Source organism: Falco biarmicus, chromosome 3 (assembly GCF_023638135.1).
Source record: "Falco biarmicus isolate bFalBia1 chromosome 3, bFalBia1.pri, whole genome shotgun sequence".
Taxonomy (NCBI): domain Eukaryota; kingdom Metazoa; phylum Chordata; class Aves; order Falconiformes; family Falconidae; genus Falco; species Falco biarmicus.
Window position 1 is genome coordinate 16,530,836 of NC_079290.1, and position 18,710 is coordinate 16,549,545.

At 48.6% G+C, this 18,710-nt stretch overlaps 1 long non-coding RNA gene across 10 annotated transcripts in view; it reads right to left on the minus strand.

The window, feature by feature from the left end:
- LOC130145563 (uncharacterized) overlaps positions 1 to 18,710 on the minus strand; it is a 142,011-nt gene that overhangs the window by 41,390 nt on the left and 81,911 nt on the right. For all 10 annotated transcript variants that reach the window (XR_008820594.1, XR_008820599.1, XR_008820600.1 and 7 more), the window contains one exon: positions 429 to 801. This is a non-coding gene — a long non-coding RNA (uncharacterized LOC130145563). The remainder of the gene's footprint in view (positions 1 to 428; positions 802 to 18,710) is intronic.

An 18,710-nucleotide genomic window follows, 5' to 3' on the forward strand; every position in this document is an offset into this window, starting at 1 on the left:
AATAGTGCAGATGAGCATGAGGGACTTGTTATCCTCCCTTCCAAAAATAAAGCAGCAAGCTCCTCTGGCACAAAGTAAAGGCACAAAGTTTCCTCCAGAAGCGATGTATTTAATGTGCGTGTGTGAGCAGAGCTGCTTGAAAAATTAAGTCTTAGATATGTGGACAAGTAAAACTAGAGATCTGCTGATTATTTTTACATGAAGCCTGCTCAAGTGTCTGCTGGTCTCTGTGATGGGCTCTGCAGAGGCAGGCACGGGTGATGCAGGACATGGGGATTGGGTAACAGAACAGGAGGGAGGCTGGGGGCAGTACGAGAAACCACTCAATCAAAAATCAGTGCCTGGACTCATGCCACTTCTTGCGTGATGGGTATTTGAGTGAGGTGGGAAGGAGGGAAAATGTTTGGCTGGTTTAGGGTATTTTTTACCTTGTTATGAAGCCAGTCCCACTCTGGAGGTCAGGAAGCTGGCTTGTAGCATCACCTTTCCTCCTTCCTCCTGTATCTTCCCTTGTGCACCTTCCTCCTGGGCAAAAATCCATCTCTAACACAAGAGCTATACTCCAGGCTTTTCTCCTTTTGTGCACTCCCAACAGCAACACAGCACTGATTTTAGTTACTTGTGCAAAGCAGCCAACTCTGTTCTTTCTCCTTGTGTGATACTGGAGATTTCAACTTAAGCTCCCCTGTCCCCAAAGCCTAGGGGAAGGGTTGCCCAGCGAGTTCAGAAAGTCTTTTGAAACATTGTAATCCAAGGCAAAACCCAGCTCGTCAAGCTTTATCATCTGAACAGTGAATGCACCTATAAAGAAAACACAATTTTAGTATGTGGATCGGGACAGACTGACAAACTTTCAGGTTTTATACATGGTTTCTGTTAGTATTAAAAGAGAGTAATATCTGATTCCCCCTTCAAGGGGATACCCTGCCCTTACAGTACTGAATGAAGAACATCTTGTTCATGTCTGCAAATTCAGCCAACAGAAGGTACTGCTCAAACTGAGATGATGAACAAGGCATGTCAAAGAAAGAGGAAAAAACCCCAATTCTATCACCCTTGGAGGGTTTCAAAAGCTTGATTATTTTTTTTCCCATTCTAAAGGAGTGGGGAGGAGGGGGGGGGAAGATAAAAACCTTGGCGTTTTGAAGTTTTCTAAATTTAAAACGATTTTGATTAGAAGCACTTTGGTTCAACAGTGGGAAAATCTCACTTTGGTATCATAAACTTTTACACTTTTCATTGTAATTTGCATTAGAAACAAAGATTCATTTCAAATACAAACCAAAATACCAACACAGCTGGAAAATTTAGATGTACTGTCAGTAGCCAACCCTCTCCAAAATTTTACTATACTTTCCACAAAAAGGAAGATTTATTGAAGCCGACTCTCTCCTGAGGGTGCATTCAACTTCAGCACGGGTATATTGGTGAAAAATTCCCAGTCAGCTCAAGTGCTGACAAAGGAAACATCGAGCTGCTTTAACCAAATTAAATGGATTTTAATACACAATGCAATATAGTTAGTTTTACATGTCAATTCTATCCTAAAACAATTTCAGTGCTCAACTACAGATTCACAGACTAGCAAAATGACTACAATGTGTGTTGATTAATACTAACGCAGACATTGCTCCACTGGGTATAAAATACTGGCCCAATGAGGAGGCAGGAAAAACTCCAAAAAACAAATCTAGATTAACTTCTAAGGTCAAAAATAGCAGGTTTTTTCTGCACAGAGAGAAACAGAAACACAGTATCAGGAACTAAAGATTTTCAGAATGTCCAGGAGCTCCTCCTGTGGACATTGGCTGGACACAAGCAGTCCCATGTAATGGTCCTGAAGAAGAAACAGCAAGCTCCATCTGCTTTCAGGGAACATTTGGAAGACATGGAGAATCAACACGATGGAGATATAGCCAAGACTTCTTCGGATGGCAAGAGCTGCAGAAGAAGGAACCGACAGCCCCATCTTATTAGGAGCAAACTCCAAACAAACTCCAACCCAGCAAGCAAGGAGGACTGCCAGGGTAGGCAACACAGACACCAATTCAGGTTTAGAAGGCAGCTGGGAATAACTTGTAACTTAGCCTCCTAAAAGGCATCTCTTTTGTCTATGGATGTTTGGTCTTACCCAGATTTAATGATCTTAGTCACAGACACCCACAGTGCAGTGAGAGGCTGGCAGGAGGAGGAGGAGGGCTGGTTCGTACTGCTGAGGAACCTCCTCCCTTGGGCACAGAACGTGGCACACGAGGTACAAAGCCAGTGAAGCCCACTGAAGCATTTTTTCTAGGGAAGCTGAGAGCGATGGATCACCTCATTGCCAGAAGAAACAAGATGGTTAACTAGTGTGGTGGAAGCAAATGGTCCTGGCACTCACCAGGAGCATGGGAAGGACAGCGAGGAAGACAAGAATTGTAAACAGGGGCCCAGCCATGAAGGTGGTGGTACCATCCACAACTCCACAGATGGGTCTCTCTCACCATCTCTTGCTGCCTTCTGCATTTATGTGTCAAGCATTTACATGCCACACCATCTCTCTTGCTCCAAGACCTGCAGCATTGTTACGGAGGCTGGTTCTCTAAAGGCCCTCCCACCCCACCCCAAGGCACTACAGGCTCCTCTTGGGCTGTACAACGCAATTCGTTGCGTCCATCTCCATCCCGTGAATCAGTGGGCCAGGCCTGCTCCCTGCCATGTAACCAAATGCACCTGATGGCCCATCCTTGGCCAGGTCATGATGCTGTGTCCCCCATCAGAGAGGGAGAAACACGAATAGGATGAGATCTACGCCTCTGGGCCAACCATCTCACACGCACCTACCACATCAACGTCTCCTCCCCACTGAAGTGCTTTACCACACCCCAACCACACGCTTCCACCTTCTTCCCTCATTTTAACCTGCAAAACCTCCTATGTCACCTCCCCATCCCTAGAAGGAGGTGACGCACTAGCCCTAATTTTGCGTGATGAGATTCTTTTGTTATTCAAAGACCTTGTGGCTGCCAAGCACCTTTCAAGACCAGGTGTCCACGTCAGCGCTTTCCAATGAGCACCACAAACTGGTCTGCTCTGAAGACACGCTCTCTGTGATGTTGGAAATTAGCCACCAGCAGAAGTCATTGAGGAAGAGGGAGAAAGAGCAGCGTGGTGTGAGCAGCTCCAGCGCGCACCAGGGCTGGTGTTGTGTCGGAACTGCTGTGGCCGTAAATCCAGGGTTTGTGATGTGCAGCCTAGAAAGAGACTGCAAGGCTCAGGGCATCTGGCATTACAGAGCGTTATCTGCAGGCTGCCAGCGATATTCCCCTGGGCAGGGAATTACGGTGACACAGTGACATTAAAAGCACAGCTTCCAGTAGCATCCCAGCTGCCCGAAGCCCTGGCATGAGGCAGCCAAGCTGTCCCAACGCTGACCCTCCCCGGGAGGAACACAGCATGCTGACAGTCCTGGCACGGGGATTAGCAAGGCAGCGTTGAAGTGCTAAACACAGATACAACCAGGGAGCAAAACCAGCTTTCCAGGAGTAAGGGGACAGGCAGGAACATCTTTTCACGCATCAGTCTTGCCCTGTTCTCGGCTGAAGTCAATGTTCAGATGGATAAATTGCCCACATGGCTAAGCTGCAACAGCACAGGTACACAGTGACCTGTAACCAGGCAAACCTGGGGCACAGCACTTAAAACAATTACATGCAAGACTACCTCCAAACACCTTACCCGAATGGTAAAAGCAAGAATAATTTGGGTTACGGTCTGGATTGCCTTCCTCTCCCATGCTTCCTCGGCAGCTGGTTGTCCCTGCTTCTGCTGCTGTCTACATTTCCCGCTCCTCCATGCCTGCATTACTAATAAATTAGCATTACACATAGCAGCAGGCAGTAAAATGCACCAGCAGGGCTGCTGAAGGCACCGTCTTCAAGAGTGCCTTAAGCAGATGTGCTAAGGAAACATCTGGATGTTATTACCAAAAAGCTTTCTAGGTTCCCCATCAGATCAACACCTCTCTTTCCTCTGACTCATTATATATAAGAAACAACATGAAACTAATAAAAGCACCCAAGTTGGAAATACAGTCAGCCCTCTGTGTCTCGTATCTAGCAATACGCTAGCACTGACCCAAAACCTTCAGCGGGGGCAGCCAGCCCAGGACTCCCAAGCAATGAGCTTGGTGCTACGCTCCATAGCCAGCAAGGACAGGTCTGGCTGGCACAGGGCTTGCAGGTTAACCATCTCCACGGTTTTCGTCCATGGAAGAAAGCGATCCATCAAAAGGTGAAGAGATCAGCACGCAGTCAGTCCTGTCCCACCACTCACTGTTATTTCCCTCTTGTGAACCATTTTCCTTCCCCCAGTTCTGTAAAATACATTCCTAGCAGCTCTCAGCTATATAAAGATTTTTGACGTGTGGCTGGTACGGCAAGAAAGGTTAGACTAAAACTCCTTCCAGAATAAAAAGCAAGCAAAAAAAAAATACATCAAAAAGACTAATGAGACACTTGGCATATTACAGAAATGGCTACATGGAAACTTTTCAAACATACCAGACCTACAGGACTGGCTGAGGTAAGAGGCATAATTAGCCCAATGTGAGCTCGCAAGGCAGGTCCACAACGAGGACTGCACAAACGAGGGATGTCACGTACCAGCAGAGAAGCCCTGTTATCTTTGGGCCTTGGGCTGGCACAGTTGACGGGAGTGCGAGGTTTCATACTTGTACCCACACTTTAAGAATTATGCTGGGAAAACTGGAGAGAGTTCAGAGGACAGCTGTAAGAACAAAACCAGGCTTGTACCAAGGAGCTCAAGGAAGTCAATCAAAGAGAAAGTTAAAAGGTACCTCACAGCCTGTAAGTACCTGTCAGGAAGGGAGCTCTTCAGTCTACCAGACAAAAGCGTAACAAGACCAAAGGTTAAAAGTTGAAGCTCGACAGAAAACAAACCAGAAGCAAAGGTACCGTTTTTCAACACTGCAGGTAATTAAGACGGAAAAGTCCTCCAGCTGGCATGGCCAGTGATCCTGTGCTGGCAGTTTTTCAAATAAGATGGGATTCAACCTTGCCTCTTTTACTCCCCCCAAAATGCATGGCTGGGTCCATCCACAGATGCTGAACCCAAGTGGAAACTAATTCAAGGAATTCCTCTTATACAGCAGGTCGGACTGAACAAGCACCATGACCTTGAAACCTAGAAATCAACATGGCACAAAGAACAAAAGGCCCAGTTATCGGTGTCTGGGTCCCTCCAGCCCCAGAGATCCCTGCCCCATCTGCAGGTTCTCTGCACCCCATCACTACCAAGACCTGGATTTTGCCCAAGAGCAGCAAAAGCTGCCAGATCTCCACCATGAGCGGCAAAATGAGATGCTGTTGAACAAGAAACTCACACCCACACCGACTTGTTTTTCTTTTCCAGCTGAGGAACTGTGGAAAATCACAACCAAACAAAAGGAAGTCAAAAAATTATACCTGAAGAGCAGAAACAGAACATGATATAAGAAATAAGGGGTTTTAACAGTGAGAACTATCATTCGTTGAAACAACTTCCCCAGGGACATGGTGGAGTCCCATCACTGGATGTTTTCAAGATGCAACCAGACAAGGTGCTAGATAATCTCATCTAGGCTCCCTTTTCCATGAAAGGTTGGACCAGATGGTCTTTCAAAGTCACTTCCAACCTGGGCTGGTCTGTGACACAGAAAGGCACGCAAAACTCTCCAGTTTGTTTGGGTTTTTTTAAACTCCAAGAGAAGGGGATTTAGATCCTCTTTCGGAATCAGAAAGATTTCTTCTCTCAAGTGGCTTCCCAGCACACATATTCCCTTCCCCTCCCCGGGAGCTGAGGAGATGGGATAATTGTGACTCCTCAGTGCTAGCCATCATTTGGCGGGATGTCCCTTCAATTAGCTTTCTGGCAAAGCCAACTACAGACATTTGGCAGCCAGATCTACCAGTGGATGCGGAAAAGGAAATAAAACCTGAGAATCACTTTCACCACATGTTCATGCCAGAAATCATGCATGGTCCTCTCATCCTGGGTGGCCAGAACAAGCCAGAGCCACCTCGGCAGGTGTCACGCCACAGTGGGCAAGATGACAGTCATTTATCAGAGCAGGGTGACTTTCTGAGCTTGTTAAAACAGCAGTTAAAAGCAGCGGAGGCCAGCTGTGTTTTGACACCGTTCCTTAATTCCTGCTTTTGAGATTTCACCGGTTATTGGCAGTTCTTCCAGACAAGTTACCTGAGGGCTGCTGGGCTTCTCTGCTTTGCATGTAGCTCATGCATCCTCCCAGACACGGCTGTAATTCAGCGCAGGGCTGCGACGCCTGCAGACCGGCACCGCGACCTAATGTATGACATGCTGGACTGGGAGCCTTTTTCTTTTTCCCTGCGGCCTGGCTCATGGCAGCAGCGATTCAATTAGCCTGTGCCTCGGTGTCCCACCTGCTAATGGTTTGCTCTCTCACGCAGAGGCCAGGAGGATAAATATCAAATCATGTCTCCGGGCTAGAGGCGATGTTCATGAGGATCCTATAGGCACAACGGCAGGCTGCCCATGGCTCAAGAACCACATCCTCGCAGCAAATCTGTGGCTCCCTAAAACTCAAAGATGGCAAGGGAATAGTTTTGGGGATTCCAAATGGGCATCTCCAATGCCCCTAAATCAGGGGTCGGTAGAGGAAGTCAGAGAGCAGTGCCAGCGATGACTGAGATATGAATCAGAGCTGTGTGAATTCGTAAAAGCAGCCAGTAAAGAAACCCCATTAATTTCTGCTGACCCATGTTCCTCCAAGCCAGTGTTACATTACATTAATACAGGTGGTTTGAAGTCACTCGGCTCAAACGCTGTGAAGCCCACAGGTTTACAGTACTGTTTCTCTGGCATCTGGCATTAGAAAGGCTCTAAATATTTTAATAAAGAGATTTACTTCTGACCAGGCTTGGTTGTAATGGCTTAGGAAGAGGGTGGGGAAGGAAAGGTGGAAGTGGGAAGGCTAATTAACCTTTACCAGGAACAGAGGCCTGCCAAAACTGTCTCCAGCAACAGCAATAATGACACATCATCATCGTCATCATCACCATCATCAAAAGGCAAACCACCACAATCCCCATCAATGGGAGGTCAGTTTGGGATCTGAACGATACAGATGACTGCGTTGACCTTATCCTCCACAACTATTTTGGAGGAAGAAAAGAAACCTCCTCTGCCCCAAAGAGAGGACACAGCTCTACTTAAAAAGTTATTAGCATGACACATAGCACATTTGAGCTTCACCAGCTCTGCTCGTGGAGACACCTGTGTTGTCCTGGGTTTGTTTCTTTCTTTCAACATGAACCTCACCAAATAACACCATGCAACTTCATCCAGACCCACACTGTCTCTCAGGACACCCAGTCTCTCAAGATTGGGTACACTTCTCAAAAGCTGTAGCATCTGGAGTCATGTGAAAATATTATCAACATTTTGCCTTCCTTTCTAAACGGGGGAGAGACCACCTAAATTTCATAGATTGGGCAGTGTTTACAGATCACAAAAAAACATTTTAAAGTCAAAGATATGTAAAAATAGCCTTAAATATGTAGCTTTATGTCCATATGCATACGCAAATTATGCACACGTGCACACACTTTCTAAATCTGTTGTCTTTTTATACCTTGCTGACGATTTTGCTTTGCTTCTATTATTACCACACCTTGATTTCTCTGTTCACACAGGCTGAATGAGCATAAGGAGGTCCGTGCCCACAGACTAAAGGCACTTGAACTAAAGAACAAAGCTCCCAACTCTTGACACTCCAAAACGCCCACTGATGATAATCATATTTAGGCTTCCAGGTTCCCTTTCTCCTTCTTGACTTCAGCATTTTCACATCTGCTCGGTTCCTCTAAGCTTCAAAAGTGTGTCCCAGGACATGGTTCCTCATTTCATCCTTAATGAGCTGAAAAGCCCTAACGACGTAAATGCCCTCAGCCAGCCCTTCCTGCAAATAGAATGCAAATCCCACCTCCCGGCTGGTTTGTATGAAGTTCTTATCATCATAGTTTTGGTTCATGGTTGTGCATTTGCAATACCTTCCCTCACCCCTGTCTCTTCCTCCTTCAGAGCTTGAAATGTGTCGCCCCACTGTGACAGTGATAGGATTAAGAGAGTGAATTAGCCTGTGGCACAAAACTCAGAAGAGCTGCCATCGATCCCTAAGAAACCTGGAGGCTGCGGTTAAAATCCAGCCTTCTCTAGGCCTGGACCTGCATGTGGTGGCTGGAAAATATGGGGGCAGTTAGGGATGGGGATGAACTTTTGGGCCTGCAAAGCATGGAAATCCCTTCCTAAGACTTTAAAGGACCGCTGGGTTACCCAGGCTGAATCTTGCATAAGGGAGGTCACAAGTTTTACTCATTTACCTTTGATTTGAGCTGTATTGCTAGTGTTTGCCTAAGCCCCACCTTCCAGGGAGGCATACTGGCTCCATGCAAAGATCTCAAGATACAGAGATGGTAACTCACCTTTTTGATGGCTGGCTTGAATACTTAAAAGCCTTTGGTATTTAAAAAAGGCGCTTTAACTCTGGTTTATCTGCATTGCATTTGCAGCCAGGGGTGCCTGTGATACAGCTGCTGGCTTCAGGAGGTGCTTTGCCAGGTGATTTCCTCAGCTGTTCACAAAATCCATCTCCAGGAGAAACCCTGGGGCCTCTCGGCTCTCTTCCCCTGCAGACAGCCTGTCTTCTGCCCCCACCCTTTTCACTTATTTCTAATCACCAAAGGAGAAGAGGAGCTTTCAAAGGATTTATCACAAGTGCCTGGCAGTGAATCACCACTGCGGGTGGCTAGGGATGACACTTCGGTAAGAAGGATACAGGAGGAATGGAAAGGAAGGGCAGAGCAAACACTTTTATCCCCATTGTTTCCATTCCAAGGAGAATCAATGCGTTTCTCCACGCCTACTTTTTTTCTCCGAGTTTCCAAACACCTCCTGCTCTCTACCAGCTCTTCCATACACTCACACATATAAGGATGGCCTTCCCTAAACATCCTTCTTGGATGCCTCACGACCACAAACACCCGTGACCCTGTGCCATTCTCCCACAGCCTCACTAATAATAATTATTACCCAAGTAACTAAACCTTCTTCTTGGTGTTCACATCTCAATGGGCAATTCTAACCTGGCTGGTTAAGCAGCACTTCCCACCAAGCAGGGAAACCTGGGCTAAAGAAGATGCTCATGGTCACATCAAACACTTCTGACAGAAACAGGGCTCTCATTCCTGCATCCGCATAGCCAGCCCCTCCTGCCAAGCCTGGCTGCCACCTGCAGCATCTCCATCCCTAACTGCAAGGGTACAAGTTTCGAGAGCCTTGTAGCAACACTTCAGCACTTCCACAGAAAACATTCTTTGTTATTCAAACGGTTTATCCAAAAAAATTGTTTATCTCTAAGCACAGATTCATTTCCAATTTGTGTCAGCAAAATAAAAATGAAAACACAAAACAAACAAAGAAAAAAGAGCCCGCCTGACCTGGAAATCTAAAAATAGACCTGTGTATCGCAAATAGTGAACTGTCAGGTAAAGATTGCGGATTGAAGGTTCAGATGAATAATGTGTTTGTTTTCCCTGCTTCAATACTTTCCTGCTGTTATCACTGTACAAATAAGTCAGCACACGCTAATTACTCTGATGGCAATTTCCTGGGAGCTGGTACTTAAGTATCAGGCCAAATCTGTTCCTCAGCATCACAGACTAGTCCTCCCCACACACTTCCAAACAAACAAACAGCCCAGCTGCCAAATCACACCATCCTTTCCTTCTCCACCGCAGACCCAGCACTGCCAGTGTGGTCCCACTCCTGGCTCCAACACTGGCTGCAGGATCTACCCCAAGTGACACCTCACTCCTGACAAGCCCAGCAAAAGCCAAGATGCTAATGCAGAAGATGGGTCTAACAGCACCTGAACCCGGATTTATCTCCTTTGAGGTGTTCAGTGTACGTACAAATTGTAGATCCCAAGCAGTACTTGTGCAGTAAAAGGGGCTTATAATCTTGGGAGCCGGCAGTACAAGTGCCTTTTCTGCAAGGCACATGCATTAAGAGAGAAAGGATGGGAAGGGAAACGTCTGTGAACTGTTTTTGTAAGGCACCCAACAAACCAGTCTCAAGGCCCTTTTAGCCCAAAACCATCCCACAAGGCTCAGGGAGTTTATATTCACGGGTGAACTACATCAAAGAACCACCTAAACAATGCCTGTGGTTTCTGCTGCATTTTTTTTCCCCCTGCTTGGTATTTATACAGCCACAGATTTGCACTGTAATTCGGTCAAACGCATTAAAGCGAAGATGAAGGGGAGGAGAGAGCAGAGGAAAAAAAGTGCTGTTACCTGTGTTACATCCCAAATAGCACTGAATTTCTGTATAGATCTTTGGTGAGACCCCAACCCAGATGCAGGCTGTTTGCTCAACACGAAATACAAACCCAGCATCCTCCTCTGTGGGTTTTTTTTCCAGCCTTTCAGGGTCTTTTTTGGGGGATGGCTGGCTTGCTCTGGATTTCTTGTATTATCATTTGTTCCTGCTTTCACTGTGCAGCAAAGGGTTAAGTTACCTTTCAGATCCTCCCTGGATGCAACTCCATGAGTAACATGAAAGCTTCCAGCCCAGTGAAAACAACTTGAAAGAAGGGCAGCGACCCAGTCACAGGCTTAAGTTTCAGGTCACAACATCCCTGCTCAAAGCTATTGTCTTCCTCCAGCCACAAGTTTGCTTCGAGTCACCTCCCATTACAGTGATTTGTCTCCAGAATTTACAGGAAAATACCTTTTTGGGACCCAAGTTGTTAGCATCCTCTCTTGCATGTGGGATGAGAGCTGTAAGATAGCAAGGGGCACAGCTGGTACACAATGATGCAGCATCCCCTTGTACCTAGTATTAAGTGCTAAAAACACATGGGCCATTAGGAAATATTAAATAAATAAATAAAAAAAAAAACACCAAACACCAAACTGCAATAGTGAACTCTGGTTTCATTTACTCTCAACTTTTGCAAGGGAATGGGTGTTTATAACCCCTGTCAACCTGGACACAGGCATACCACATTGCATGGCAGATTCAAAGCTAGTGCACGAGCATCATGCTGCTCCATTAAAAGCCCTGGATCAAAGAAAAGAGCAGGTTTGGTGTTACTGCACGCTGCGCTGGAGGAAATGGTGCATCTCAGCAATGCCATGTGCTGGGAGAAGGCTGCAGAGGGGAAGGATGTCCCCCCTCTCCCTTTTCCCAAAAAGGGGCTCCCTCGGGCCAGTTAGAAATCATCACCTGCTGGACCACAGTATTGGCCATCACAGAATCACAGAACGGGCTGGGTTGGAAGGGACCTTTAAAGGTCATCTAGTCCACCCCCCTGCAATGTACAGGGGCATCAGCTCCACATGGCCCAACAATGTGTGCCTGCAACCCAGAAAGCCAACTGTATTCTGGGCTGCATCAAAACCAGCGTGGCCAGCAGGTCGAGGGAGGTGATTCTGCCCCTCTGGTGAGATCCCCCACGCGCAGTATTGCATCCAGCTGTGGGATGCCCAACATAAGAAGGACATGAACCTGTTGGAACAAGTTCAGAGGGGGACCACAAAGATGATCAGAGGCTGGAGCAACTCTGCTAATGACAGGCTGAGAGAGCTGGGGTTGTTCAGCCTGGAGAAGGCTCCGGAGAGATAGCAGCCTTCCATTACCTAAAGAGGGTTTATAAGAAAGATAGGGACAGATTTTTTTAGTAGGGCCTATAGCAACTGGACAAGGGGTAATCGTTTTAAACTATAAAAAGGTATTAGGAAGCAATTCTTTACTGTGAGGGTGGCGAGGCACTGGCACAGGCTGCCCAGAGAAGCTGTGGATGCCCCATCCCTGGCAGTGTTCAAGACCAGGCTGGATGGGGCTCTGAGCAACCTGGTCTAGTGGAAGGTGTCCCTGCCCATGGCAGGGGGGTTGGAATGAGATGATTTTTAAGGTCCCTTCCAACACAAACTGTTCTATGATTCTATGACCAGTGGCTGCATCTCTGCACTGTAGTGAAGATGCCGGCAAGCAACCCGCTGCTGAGAAACCAGTCAGCAAAAGGTTCAAAACCCAGCTCCACACAAGCCATACAGAAACATGGTTGCTGGGAGAAGGATCATGGCTCATCTGGGGCAAGAAGGACAAAAAGGCCAGTGTGGGCATCCAGCCCCAAGCCTGGCACTCGGCCCAGCTCCTCCCAACCTCACACCTACGGGGCGGTCTTGCTCTGGACCAATGCTGATAAGAGAGTATCAGGATGGGACGCAAATATGGAAAAAGTTAAGGATGTGAAAAGAAGTATCAAAAACTCTCCCAACCTCCACCACTTTGTGCTGTTAACTCTAAAAGCAAGACTGCAAAGGAACAAACTGCGTGTGCAGGTACTTGGGTGCGGAGACCTTCCCACTTATCATCATGGCAGAGCAGACAGGCAGAAAGCCCAAGGAGGTTCCCGGTTCAGCTGCAACTCCGGAGGTTTCGATGTGATTATGCCTGTGACTCTCCCCCACAAGCTTTTTGGCACCGTCACCAGCCCATGATATTGTTTCCATTCGTTCCTCCCTCTCAGCCATGCCAGCACATGCCAATTTGCCATGCAAGACCGCAAACTGGATTGGGGAACCCAATCCACCGAATAACAACCTGGGGGAGAGAAAAAATAGTCACATCAGCTAGACACATTCCCTGTTGCGAGTGGATTCAGTGACATCCTTTGCTGTCAGCTGCTTGCATTGGTTTCAGGTGCAGCAGTGCAGAAAGATGCCTGGATTTTATGGTAATGCTGCTCAGCTGTTCAAGGGATAAGCTACCGAACATGGCCATGGGCTTTTATTTTTAGTGACTATCCGTATTTACATGTGTGATCCAATCACTGGACTGAATTTGGCTAAGTGATCCCACTTCTCAGCTGACTGGCTTACGGTATGATCCCGCAGCATCACAGGAACCAGCCAGAAACACTGACTGCAAGCCCAAGGCAAGCTGTTTCTGACTAGGTGCTGAAGAGTGAAACCCATGGCTGGTGCTTGGTATCTCCTAGAGACAATGCAGGCACGAACAAAAACACCATCCAAGGATGTGGCGACTTCACCAGTTTTCCTGACCAGCAAGCAATGCAGGAGTAACAAGATGCTGATCCCTTCAAGTGCAGTTATCTTGTATGGCCTTGTATATACCCATGTGGGAGAGATACCAGTATTTATTTTATTATTTACTGGAAGTATTCACGCTGTGTCCAAAAACATGCAAAGACATTCTTCAGTGTCCAGAAAGGCCTGTCCTGCGGGATGATGCAAAAGAAAACAACCCATGCTTTGCCTCTGCAGCCAGCTTTGAGGCTGACAAATCCTGCTATCGAAGTGCAGGCATAGACAGGATCTGCTGTAATTAACGATGGCCTCTAAAAAGGCCCTGAGCCACCTATTTAGGGAGGAATTTGTAACTGAGCAACATGAGTGCTCAGATCTCCCCTCCACGCACACAACCATCCCTTTGCTGCCCATGCCACGGTGTGCTGGGTCAGCCCCTGTCCTCCACTGCCCCAGCTCCTGCTGCTCCGTGCCAGGGCTGCAGCGATGCCCTGCACCCAGCCTGTCCCTCCGGGTTAGCTGGGCTGGGGGTTGCCCTCATGGAGTTACAGAATGGCTTAGCTAGAAGGGACCATTAACGGTCATCTAGTCCAGCCCCCCTGCAGTGAGCAGGGACATCTTCAACTAGATCAGGCTGCTCAGAGCCCTGACCAACCTGACCCTGAGTGTATCCAGGGATGGGGCATTTACCACCTCCCTGGGCAACCTGTTTCCTCGAAGAAAAAGACAAGTGAGCAACACCCACACCCTGCCTCCTAAAAGCACCCGAGCTGCTCCAGCTGCTGCACTCTGATGAACCCAAAGCATGAATGATGATGACACAGGCCAGTGGGAAGATGTGGGGACAGGACCACGGCATTTCACCCACTAATCCTGGTAACAGTGGGCGCTGCCAAGCTGGAAACCATCCCTGGAAAGCTCTGAAGCCTGGCTCTCTCCACTTGGTTTGGAGAGGGCACAATGACTCAAGGTTCCTTGGCTCTGGCACTCGTTGCCACCCCTCTTTTTCTAGCAAAGTACCCAGTTTGGGTGTTTGAGCTACCCCAAGGACACGAGCTCTGGGAGGACCCTGGAGGACAGCAGCACCAGAACTGGGGGCCATGACTTCTGCCCTGGAGATGTCTTTCACCACCACAGAGTGCATGGGGGAACTCAGGGCAAGGGCTGAGACCCCCAGCCCAAACCAGAGAGCGGCTCCGATGGGGCACCCACCCAGGGGTCCAGCAGAACAGCCCAGCACGCACAGGAAGGGCTTGGCCACCCAGGGCACTGCTGCTGTGCTGGCGTTAATCACCGCCCCACACTGCCCAGGGCTGCCAGCCAGGGCAAGCGCCGGTGAGAACAAGCCCTGGAGAAGAAACCCAGCACTGCGTCCTGGCTTTGCAGCCCGGCTGCTACGCGGCGAAACAAAACGAGAGGCACAGCTCACCCTCTCCGAAGCATACGCCCTTCCTAATGAGAGTCGACCCAGGAGCTATGCGGGAGTCGCGCCCATTCCCAGGCAGGCTTCAACGCCACCGAGAGCCAACACTGGAGCCAGGCAGCTCCGAGAAAAGAGACACGAGTTGGAAATTTTGCTTTGATGCCGGCTCGCCAACCAGCCCCGGCACCGGGGAGGAGGAGGAAGGACTGCCGGCGCTCGCCTCGCTCCCCTGCGTGTGCGTACATGCGGGGCTGAGCTCAGCCGGATATCCCAGGAGAGGGATGCAACAACTGCTGAGCAAGTGTAGAGTCACCAGCTGTGCCCTGCCTGGCTGGGGAACGCACAGCTGGCATGGCTCGAGCCCTGAAATGGCAGCCGACTGCCTGCCACTGTACAAGAAAGCCCACAGAGGAGGGCTGGTCCAACAAGGATGCTCCGAAAGGACAATGTTGTATGGCCATGCATCATCCTAAAATATCAGCAGGAAAAACTCCATTATCTGCAGCTAAATCTGGGCAGAGTGCAGTGCCAGGACCTCTTTTCATCCTGAAGAGGTTAAGTTCCAGGAGACACAAATATCTTTTATCAGCCTTGCTGTTGCCGTTAGCACAATAACGATGTCAAGCATCACCCAGCAGACACAGCAAGGTTCAGGGCCTTGCATTAACTGCAGTCTTGATCTAGCTCTAGAAAGGCAACGGTAGCAACAGGATCAGAATAAATACAAAGGTGATAGGATGAAAAGATTTCCCAATTAAATTCCTGACACTTGCATCCTTTCCCTTCCCCCACCTCCTCTCGTACCTCTTTTAATTCGCTTGCACAGATCTCAAAGCATTTAAAAGACGCACACTTAACTGCTCTTAGCATCATCATCCTGATGGAGAAACTGCAATTTGGGAAGGTTGAGCAACCCATCCAACATTGCCCAACAACCCGCTGAGAGAGAAGGCAGGACTGGTTTAGCACAAGTCTCTCCATCCCACCGTGCTGCCTTGCCGCAGGGTACGAGTTACCGGCAGGCGAGCCGGGGCGGTTACATGGCACTGCCGTATTTCCCAGGGTGGGGCATGCCCCCCCATCACACGGGGTGGAAAGCAGTGGCCACTGTCCCTGCTAAGAGGACAGTTCAAAATGCATCTCCTGTTTCTTTCCTTTCCCCCCCTGACCTGTTCTTAAAGCATACGAATGCAGACTTCCTACAGAGAGCAAAGGCTGTCAGAGGAGGTGGCATGGGTGCCTCAGTTTCCCCATCCATGAAATAAGATCAATGCCTGCAGGTGTTTGCAAGCAGAAAACCACCAAAAAGCACTGAGGAGTTCTGTTCTGTTACCATTCCTGTGTCCAAGGTCTGGGACATCTATGCACGACGATGACTGGGAGAGGGCATTTCAGAGAAACAGGAGATACGTGGTATGGAGTGGACCCCACCATACAGACTCCCTATCAAATCAAGCAGGACCTTAAGAGTTGGCCAAAGGTTGTAAAGCTGGATCCTTCCAGCCGCAGCAAGACACAAAGCCAGGGGCTGCAGCTGTGATACTGCTTGACTGAGCCACTGGGACAGGTGACCACAGAGAACACCCCGTGGTCAGCAGATCCACCCTGGCTAGAGGGCCACCAAGACACAGGATGAAGCAAAAGTATTTCCATTTGCCGTATGTATCCTCCAGCATGCTGTGAAGCAACTGCTGCTTCTCGGTCCAGAGCAGTGAAGGTGCCAGATGGAGAGAGCAGCCAGAAAGGCCTCTCGCCTTGCCACAGACTTATTTGCTCTTCTTTAATTCCTCCACTTGCTCTAGTGACCCCACCCTGTCCATCCCATCCCCTCAACCTTCCTCATATTAATTCATTTGGCCTTTTCATAACCTCTTAAATTACCACACAAACGAACAATTAAAGGATTATCATCATAGTGACTAAGGATGACGTGTCTAAAGGTCACACCTCCAGACAAGTCCACCAACTTGACCAAGAAGAAACTGGACAGAAACTACCAGTGATACTCACTACCAAAAATGAGCCTGATACAGAGCATGGAAAACCACCTCTGCCCGAGCTCTCACTGTACAGCTATGGACCATGGGTATGAAGCAGCTCAGTGGAAAATCCCAAACCTGGGCACCGAAGCACCGCACCTGAGCATCCCAAACATGGGGGCTATGCAAACCTCTTTACTGCTCAACTCTCCATCACCCAGTTCTGCCAGGGTGGGTTTAACTGAAATTTCACAGTACAACAAGAGCATTTGATAGACCCTGTCCAAATGCATCCCAGTTGTTGAAGCATGACTAACTTTATCTTGTCTTTTAGGCACAAGCTGTCTCCTCCTTGGCACTGTGCAGCAGGAAAAACCTCAGGGTCCCTGGCTAATGGCTGGTTCCCAGCCAATTGACTGAATTAGGCTATTTCCATACTCATTACAGACCCTTCAAAACAGTGTCCTTTAAATACAAACCTTAACACTACCTCTAATGAAACTTTCTACATGTCTCTGTGGCTCAAATTCAACTATACCAGCTTCTATTAGGTCAACAGCGCTATCGCACCCGTGCCGCTCGTGTCTGCCAGCAAACGCTCCAGCTGCCCAGCATGCACATCCACAGCTAACACATAATACTTGTCCTCACATTATGGATCCAGTGTTACCAGTTTCCCCAACTTCCCAGGCCCTTTATGCGAAACTCCAGCGGTGGAGCCGCAAGCAGCTGGGTCGTGCAGAGCACCACATTCCTCCCCTGGGAACAGGCAGCACGAATAAACCTAAAATCCGATTTTATTGCATCTTTCAAATTCTTAACAAGCCAACAAAAATTACTGTTGCTTTTTTTTTTTTTTTTTTTTCTAATTTCCCATTTTTAAAGTGACCAGGCTTTTAAAATCAATAGTTAATTTTAAAATGCCAAGATATTGTTAGATGCATCTGGGGACGGTTAATCAGAGGCACTAAAGAAGTAACAATAATAATATTGATAGCAGAAAAATAAATTCCCCAGTGGGATACACAAGAGTTAGGGAGTGACTGTCGTCCTCCTCCCTGCCCAGACCTCAAGAGCATGAGAGCACCCACAAATCTCCCCAGTGCTGGCACTGGGGCAGCACTGTGCAGGCAGGGTGGCCCAGCACTCTTTGCTCTTTGGGAAGGACAGGGAAGACAGGCTCTTTGGGAAGAAGGTAGGAGCCACTCAAACCTCAGCTGAGGCCATTTGCGGGGCTGAGGGCTTGCTAGGAAGGAGGCACTGGCAGGTTTTCCCTCCCTGGCACAGCTTGTATCAGGAGGAGCACAAAAGCCTTTTGGAAGCCCACGGCCGAGGAGCCTGGGAAGAGGTGCGAGCGGGGCTGGATGCAGGGCGCATCCCGGCAGAAAAGACAGCCCTGCTCCAAAGCATCAACCTAAGCCCTTTTCCCGGCTCCGGCCTCCCTTCCCAGCACTGTGCCACACACATCTGCACAGGGAGAGCCAGCCTGGCAGAGAGCCAACTCAACAACTCAAGAGGTGCAATTATCATTAAAGTCAGGCAAGGCTGGAGCAGGGGAGAGGAGATCTCCCTGCCAAATGAATAGGTTTAACGCTGCTCGCATTCCTGCATTCCTCTACCACGCCGTAATGAATAAACCCTCACAAACTGCTAAAAACGACGTGGTTTTGGTTAAGCCCTGCGAGTGTGCGAGTGTGTGTTTTGTAACCTTACACCTTTGCAGACAGAGCCCTGCTATGTTTGTAATCTAGGAGCTGAGGTTTTCCAGAGCCGGCTTGTGTAACCAGGCGGAGACGTCAGCACATGCCTGTTTTATGGGAACAGCATCCCCACCACGAGTGTGCGGAGATGGTATAGAAAGTGCACAGTGCCAGGCAGACACCTTGCTGTGCAGGGGTGCAGCACGGGTCCCTGACCAAAGCGCACACACAAAGCCACTTCTGAGGAGAGAAGAGCAAAGAGGAGAGCGTAGAGAAGAGCAGAGAAGAGGAGGACAAGACTATTTCAGTTGGAAGGGACCTAGAACAATCATCCAGTCCCACTGCCTGACCACTTCAGGGCTGACCCAAGGTTAAAGCACAGTGTTAAGGGCATTGTCCAAATGCCTCAAAAACTGACAGGCTTGGGGCACTGACCACCTCTCTAGGAAGCCTGTTCCAGTGTTTGGCCACCCTC